This window comes from Triticum dicoccoides, chromosome 1A, assembly GCF_002162155.2.
Source record: "Triticum dicoccoides isolate Atlit2015 ecotype Zavitan chromosome 1A, WEW_v2.0, whole genome shotgun sequence".
Classification (NCBI taxonomy): Eukaryota; Viridiplantae; Streptophyta; class Magnoliopsida; order Poales; family Poaceae; genus Triticum; species Triticum dicoccoides.
The window spans coordinates 383,270,539-383,278,062 of record NC_041380.1 but is presented as its reverse complement, the minus strand read 5'-3'; positions in this window follow the sequence as shown (position 1 = coordinate 383,278,062).

The window sequence follows — 7,524 nt, the reverse complement described above, 5'->3', positions numbered from 1 at the left end:
GCATTGAGATAATAGTGTGGACTGTAATATTTGCTTTTGAATTCCTCAAAATTTGCGCTTTTCCTTCCTACTTGCTTATGTTCTACGCCGGCAGAGCCCGGCCCCGCGCATACCTCACCCAGCGTTAGTCCCGACCGGAAACTAGGATGGGGCCAAGGAGTGAGGGGCTACGTGACAAGTTAGGCTCCTGAGTCGCGATGCTCATGAGTCCCCCTTAGCGCACAAACAGCAAGTAGGGAGGTGTGAACTGGGTGGATCTACCGTTCTACGTCTGCAGAGCCCGGCCGCGCGCATACCTCACCCAGCGTTAGCCTTTCGGAACTAAGGAGTGAGGGGCTACATGAACAGTTAGGCTCCTGAGTCGCGATGCTCAGGTGTCCTCCTTGACGCTCAAACGGCCTTCGTACCTTGGCTCCGCTCGGGGAGAGACGCGCGACGAACCAGGCCCCCGGGGGGGCCCAGCTGGGCGGCGTGCGACTGGGCGTGACCCAGGCGCAGCCCCCGTGCCCAGCCCCCTCGTGCAGCACTCCCGAGGGGAGGCGTTACGATGAGGCTAGACACTGAGCTCTGGGCTCCCTGAGGTTGATGCGGCCCAGGGGCCACCCTCAGTTGTTTATCACCAGCGCGGAGCATAGCGCTTCCGTATGTGTACGGGCATAGCCGCTCCTTGGCAGTGTCGTCAGCCAACACGGAGCATGGTGCTTCCACTAGTACGTGGGATGGGGCCCCCTCCGGGAGGAGCCCCCGGGGCGTGTACAGCCCCGCCCTGACACGTGGCTGGCACGGTAGGGCCTGGCGAGGTGTATCTGGGCACCCATGAGCCAGCGCGGGACTCACGGGGCCCTACCTCTAGGCGGGTTGCGCCTGGCACTGGGCCTTATCTTGTGGTGTGTCCCTGCAAATTCGGTTAGATGTCGACACTCTACGTCCTCGGGTCCCAGCCGTTGAGCTGGTCTTAGCCGTCGCTGGTATGCCAGGCCGCGATGTCGTGGACAAGGCCAGAGGGTGAGGGCTGGAGAGCCAGTAAGAGCCCTGAGTCGCGATGCTCAGGTACATCCCCTTTAACGTGCAAGTGGTCGGCATGGAGAAGAAGAGGTGCCGTGGACCGGCATCAAATAATCTAGCATGGTGGGTATAATGCATAACCGGGAATAAACGCAAATGGGATACATGCCGCTGGGTTTGGCCCAAGCGACTTGGGGATCATGCAGCCCGAGGGGCGCCCCCAATAAGGTAAGCTAACAACATGAAATAAAAGGGATACATACCGCAGGGACGGACCCACGCGGCCTAGGAATAATGCAGCCCTGGGGGGCGCTCCCAACTGGAAGTGAAACTTGAAAGATATCACCTGATGACGTTGAGGATGAAGGGGTGTTGGTGTAGCAGACTTGGTGGGCTGCGGAAGCCGATCCTCACGAGCCCCCAGGCCCGGGGGCCTCGGGAAGCTCTAGAGGTGCTGGCGGCTCCCTGCGGACCATATCCATCTCCGCCAGGGCCGCGGAACGCCTGGCCTCTTGTGCCTCCATGATGCCCGCGTTCGGCAAGCCATAAGGCATGTGAACGTAGCTGTGGGGTGGACCTCCGCAGCGCCCCACTCGCGAGGACCAGAGGCGCTTCAGAGAGGCGACTCGGTTGAGCCCTGGTATGTCGATGCAGACGCGCAGCCCACCATCCTCGCCTGGATGGGGGGCCACTGCTGGTAGACGGCGGGCGCCCTTCATGACTCTTGACTCCTGTAGCTCCTGAATGGCCTTGCTGATGAAATCCTGAGGGTTTGGCTCTCCTTGCCTTACTCCTTCTTGAGGGAAACGTGCTTCGAAACATGCCTCCATGTGGTGCCCAACCGCCTCCCTCATGACCCTAGCCAGGTCGGTGGCCCTCCAGGGGAGAGCCCCCAAGCCCTGCCTGAGGAGGGCGCTGGGCGCGCTTTCCTATGCGATGGAAGGAGGTTCCCCCTAGGCAGGCACGGGCCCAGAGGGGCCTGCCTCCTGAGGAGCCGGGCCGGACGATGTCTTCTTCTTCTTGGGGGCAGTCTCGGGAAGCCTCCTACTTCCGCGATCCGGGTCTTCCAGTGACGCGGCCTGAAAGGCTCGTTCCAGGGAACACACCGCATCCTTCTCTTCACAAGGCACCGTGATGACTCCGCCACTTCCTGGCATCTTGAGGACGTTGTAGCCGTGGTGAGTTACGGCCATGAACTTGGCCAACGTTGGGTACCCGAGGATGGCGTTGTACGGCAGGCGAATGTGAGCGACGTCGAAGTCAATGAGCTCGGTGCGGTAGTTGTCGCGTGCCCTGAAGGTGACAGGGAGGCAGACCTGCCCAATCGGTACTGTGGAGCCGTCGGTGACTCCGGAGAAAGGCTTGGTTGGCTGAAGCTGGCTGTAGGGCACTTGGAGATTGTTGAATGTTTCCATGGACAGGACGTTGAGCCCCGCCTCTCCATCGATGAGGGTCCTGGTGACCACCACGTTGCTGATGATTGGGGAACAAAGCATCGGGAGGACTCCGGCTGTAGCCGCACACTTGAGCTGATCTGCTGAGCTGAAAGTGATGGTGCACGCCGACCACCTGAGAGGACGCGTGGCTTCGAGCTTGGGGAGGACTGCATTCACTTCGCGGGCGAACTGCTTGAAGATGCGTTGAGAGGCTGGGGCTTGAGCCCCGCCCAGGATGCAGGCGATCACGTGCGGCTCCTGGAAGCCCCCAGCCCCCTCGTCCTGGTGGCGGTCCTCGTTTCTCCTTGGTTGCGACTGCAGCGGAGGGAGGCCTGTGTTGCCTTGCGGGCGATCCTCGTGAATCCATCCAGTCTCCCTCGCGAGGTGGGTCTCGCCAGCGATCCTCGCGAGGTTGATCGCGCCACCCTTGGCGCGGGCCATGGTCTTCCTAGTGTCCTACGTTCCTTCCTCCTCGACCGTAGCCCCGGTCACCGCGGTCGAGGCGACGGCCGATCCTTCCTTCTCGCACAGCTCGGAGCTCTTCACATTTGTTGGTGTTGTGGGTGTGGAGGTCATGGTACACACAGTACCGGCTGCCCTTGGAAGGTTCGGGCTGATCTCTGCCCCGCTTGGTGTCTGGTTCTGCCGCGAGCACAGCAGCCCCCTTGCGCTTCACATCCTTGGCCTTGGGCTTCTTCTCTTAGGGGTCCGCGGGAGGGAGCTCGAGGAGGGAGAGACGCCCTTCCTCAGCCCTGGCGCACTTGGTTGCCAAGTTGAATAGCTCCAAAGAAGTGCACAGGTCTTCATGCATCGCCAGCTCCTCCTTCATCTTGACATCACGCACGCCGTCGGAAAAGGCTGAGATGATGGCCTCCTCAGTCACCCTGGGAATCTTGAGGCGTGTGTTGTTGAAGCGCTGGATGTACTTCTGCAGGGTCTCCCCGGGTTGTTGCTTGATGCGGCGCATGTCGCTCACGGCGGGTGGCCGGTCGCGAGTACCTTGGAAGTTGGCGATGAAGCGGGTGCGCATCTCGTCCTAGGAGGAGATCGTTCCTGGAGCCAGGTTCAGGACCCAGGTGCGGGCCCCGTCCTTGAGCGCCATGGGAAACCAGTTCGCCATGACCTTCTCGTCTCTGTTGGCAGCTTCGATGCCCAGCTCGTAGAGCTGGAGGAACTCCGCAGGGTCAGCCGTGCCATCGTAGCGAGGGGGTAGGTCTGGCTTGAACTTGCCGAGCCACGTGACACTGCATAGCTCGGTGGTGAAGGCACGGCAGCCTATGTGGCCACAGGAGGCCTTGGGTGACGGAGGGCTTGGTCTTGCATGTCCCCACAAGCTGCAGCTGGGTCTTGTCGTGCGGGAGCAGGAGCATGGTCGCGACGTGCTGGAGCAGGGGCGCCCGGGCAGCTTCTTGCGGGCGAGGGACTTCCTGGCAGCTCTGCTCTTGCTGCGCTGGCACCTGACGGAGCGGGTTCCGCCTAGGGGCCACGCACCTTGGTGCCATGGTGCCTTCTTGGGGAGGAGGCGGCCGGGGCGCCGCCGGAGCTTCGTCGCCCACGCGGGGCGGGGTGCGGTGCAGCGGAACAGACGGCGCAGGAGAGCCCCCTGCGGCGCGGACGAGCTCGGCGACGCGGTCAAGCCATTCTTCGTAGACGTCATCGACGGGACGGTAGCGTAGGAGCTCGTTTGCCGCGATGAGCGTAGCTTGAGCCTCCATGGGTGCGCGGAGTGCGCGGGACGAAGAACCAGCTGGGGGGAGCGAGGGAGTTGCAGTGCGGCCGTCTTGCCGCACGGACGGATGCTGAGACGATGCTTGCTGCTCATCCCCCGCCGGGCCGGTGGCGGCGTTGACGACAGGTGACGGGGAATGGTGAGGACGCCCGCTGACAGGAGCCGTCTGGGCGACGCGGGAAGCAAGAGCGGCCCGGCGCTCGGCGCGGGCCCGACGAGCGTCAGACATGGGTGCGATGGTCGGAGGAGAACGGGGTGGTGGAAGACGAATTCCGGCACACCCCTACCTGGCGCGCCAAATGTCGGATTTCGGGTTCCGACAGACCCTTGAGGTTCAAACACTGGGGTGCGCACGGAGATTTCGCCTCCTACCTACCTGCACCCCTCTGCCTCGCTAAGATCTAAGCTATGGAAAGAACAACACAAGAGACACAGGGTTTATACTGGTTCGGGCCACCGTTGTGGTGTAATACCCTACTCCACTGTGTGGCGTGGTGGATTGCCTCTTCGGCTGATGATGATGAATGATACAAGGAAGAACAGCCTCGTGAGGGTCTGTTCTTGGCTGGGGCGATGAACTACTGGGAGGAGTTCAGCCACCCTTCTCTCTCTCTCTGATCGAACCCCCCTTTGATTGTCCAACCCCCTTTCCTCTGTGGGTGGCTGGTCCTATTTATAGAGGCCCTGGTCCTCTTCCCAAATATTGAGCGGGAAGGGAGCCAACAATGGCAGGCTAATTTGAAGGGGGACAGCTAGTCCTAGCTACCCTGACAAAAGTAGTCTTCGCCTGCACAAAGCTCTGGTGGTGACACCGTCCTGGGCTCCACGATGACCTCCATCTTGCAGTCCTCCTGGTCTTGGTCTTGTTGCACTGAAATGGCAACCTTTGCCTGATGCCTCGGTACTCCGCGGCTGCCCTTGCCCCCTTTGCACCAAAGAGGAAAGGAGGACACTGCGCAGGTTAGCACCCACCTGGCACCCTTGGTCGTCATGGCTTGCATCATGGGCACCTCGTGAGGTACCCCGCCTTGATCTCTCCGCCTCCTCGCGAGCCACCTTGATGAGGCCGCGCCTGAGGAAGCTCCGTGTCGTCCGCCCCATGAGGCTTGGCCCCTCGCGAGGGTCTTGGGTCTGTGTTGATGAAGATGGGCCGTGCTGGGCCCCCTTTTAAGCCACGCCGCAGGCCGCAGGCAGGCAAGTCTAGGGACCCCCGTTCCCAGAATGCCGACAGAATTTGCGATGAGCATGATGGGAGAGTTGAAGTTCTTTCTCGGTTTTCAAGTGAAGCAATTGAGAGGCGGAACCTTCATCAATCAATCTTGTTATATCCAAGACATGCTCAAGAGATTCAAAATGCAAGATGTCAAGCCAATGAAGACACCCATGGCCACAAATGGTCAACTTCATCTTGATCCAAATGGTAATGAAGTGGATCAAAAGGTATATCGCTCTATGATCGGTTCCTTGCTTTACCTTTGTGCATCTAGGCCAGATATTATGTTGAGTGTGTGTATGTCTGCAAGATTTCAATCCGCTCCTAAGGAGAGCCACTATTCGGTAGTGAAAAGGATCCTTCGATATTTGGTTCATACCCCAAACTTGGGCCTTTGGTATCCCAAGGGATCATCATTTGAGTTAATGGGTTACTCGGATTTGGATAGGGCCGGAGACAAGGTTGATCGCAAGTTCACATCCGGCTCATGTCAATTCCTAGGGAGATCGTTGGTAAGTTGGTCTTCAAAGAAGCAAAATTGTATATCTCTCTCCATAGCCGAAGCCGAGTATATTGCTGCTGGAAGTTGTTGTGCCCAATTATTATGTATGAGGCAAAGTTTGATGGATTACGGTGTCAAATGTGACAAAGTGCCTCTTTGGTGTGACAATGAAAGTGCCATCATGATCGCCGAGAATCCAGTTCAACATAGCAAGACCAAGCATATTGAGATTCGTCATCATTTCATTAGAGATCATGTGGCCAAGGGAAACATTGATTTACTCCATGTCAACACCGAGAATCAACTAGCAGACATCTTCATCAAGCCCCTTGATGAAGCAAGATTCTACGAGTTAAGGCATGAGCTAAATATCGTGGATATTATTAACTTCGGATGAAACTCTTGCTCACACACACATACTCATGTAGTATCTTGCTTAGATGTAGGCACATGTCTAGGGGGAGCTAGCTCAACTCATGAGCTATCTTATACTAGAAGTGCATAAAACAAACACAATCTTTCACATAAGCCACTTTAGGTGGTACTTGTGCTTCAAAGATGAGTATTGGTCTTGGGCCCAAGGTTCATATCTTCGCGGTGCCATACCAAGTAAACTCAAACATGGTGGCCTCGGCCACCGCCCTCGCTTGAGGGTTGTGTCCGTGTTTGTTTCGCTTGTGTGGTGTGTTGTTTCTTTTCCTTTTTGGTTGGTTATCCTCGCTTCTCTTTTGGTACAAGTGCTCCACATATACCCTTTCCATAGTGATAGGACTTTCCTTGCGACGTATTCAGAAATGTAGACTGAGTGCTTTGTGAAGTAGGGGTAAGAGTATACACTCAGCCCTGTATTTAAAAATCCACTCATGTCAAAGTTCCTGAATACCTCGTGTGCACGGGACCCCCGTGCGCACGGGGCTCACTTAGCTCGTGCGCACGGGGTCTGTGGTTTCTGGTCCTGAAGAGGTGGGGCGTGGGGGGGCTCGGGTTCATTTCCACCCAGTCGCCCCCTCCACTCCCCAGGAAGCCTCCAGCACCGCCGCCGTCGCCTCCACTCGCCGGAGCTCCTCCAGGCTTCGCCGGGGTTCCTCCTCCGTGGATCTGCATCCAGATGGGGTCCTCCTCCGACTCTGCTGACAAGAGGTCTGAGCTTCGTCGCAAGCGTGCAAAAGGAGGATCAAAGGACTTCACCATTGCTCGTCGTCAACTGTCTGAAGGCATGGGTCAGGGGTCTAGGTCAGGTCAGGGCCGTGCTCGCCGTGCAGCCTCAAAGTGGCCTGTTGTTGAGGCTTTCGATGATTCTGAGGAAGAATATGACTCACAAGATGATAAGATAGAAGAAGAAGATGATTGTGGTGAGGAAGATGAAGAAGAGGAAGAGGAGTCTAGTCCGGAGCAAGCCATTCCGGGCAGGCGTGACCTCCGGAATATGCCTCTTGTCAAGTGGACCAAGCTAGAGATCTGGGCTGAGAGACAGAGCCATCCGTATGTTAAGGCCACGAGTATGGGAGTGGATCCCCATTTCAAGAATGGGTTTCAGCAAAGGATCTATCATGAGCTTCTTATGACCAAGTCAAAGAAGTTTGCTCCTCAAAAGCAAGTTAACACTGAGAGTTTGCGCGACAATGATCATCTGTATCCC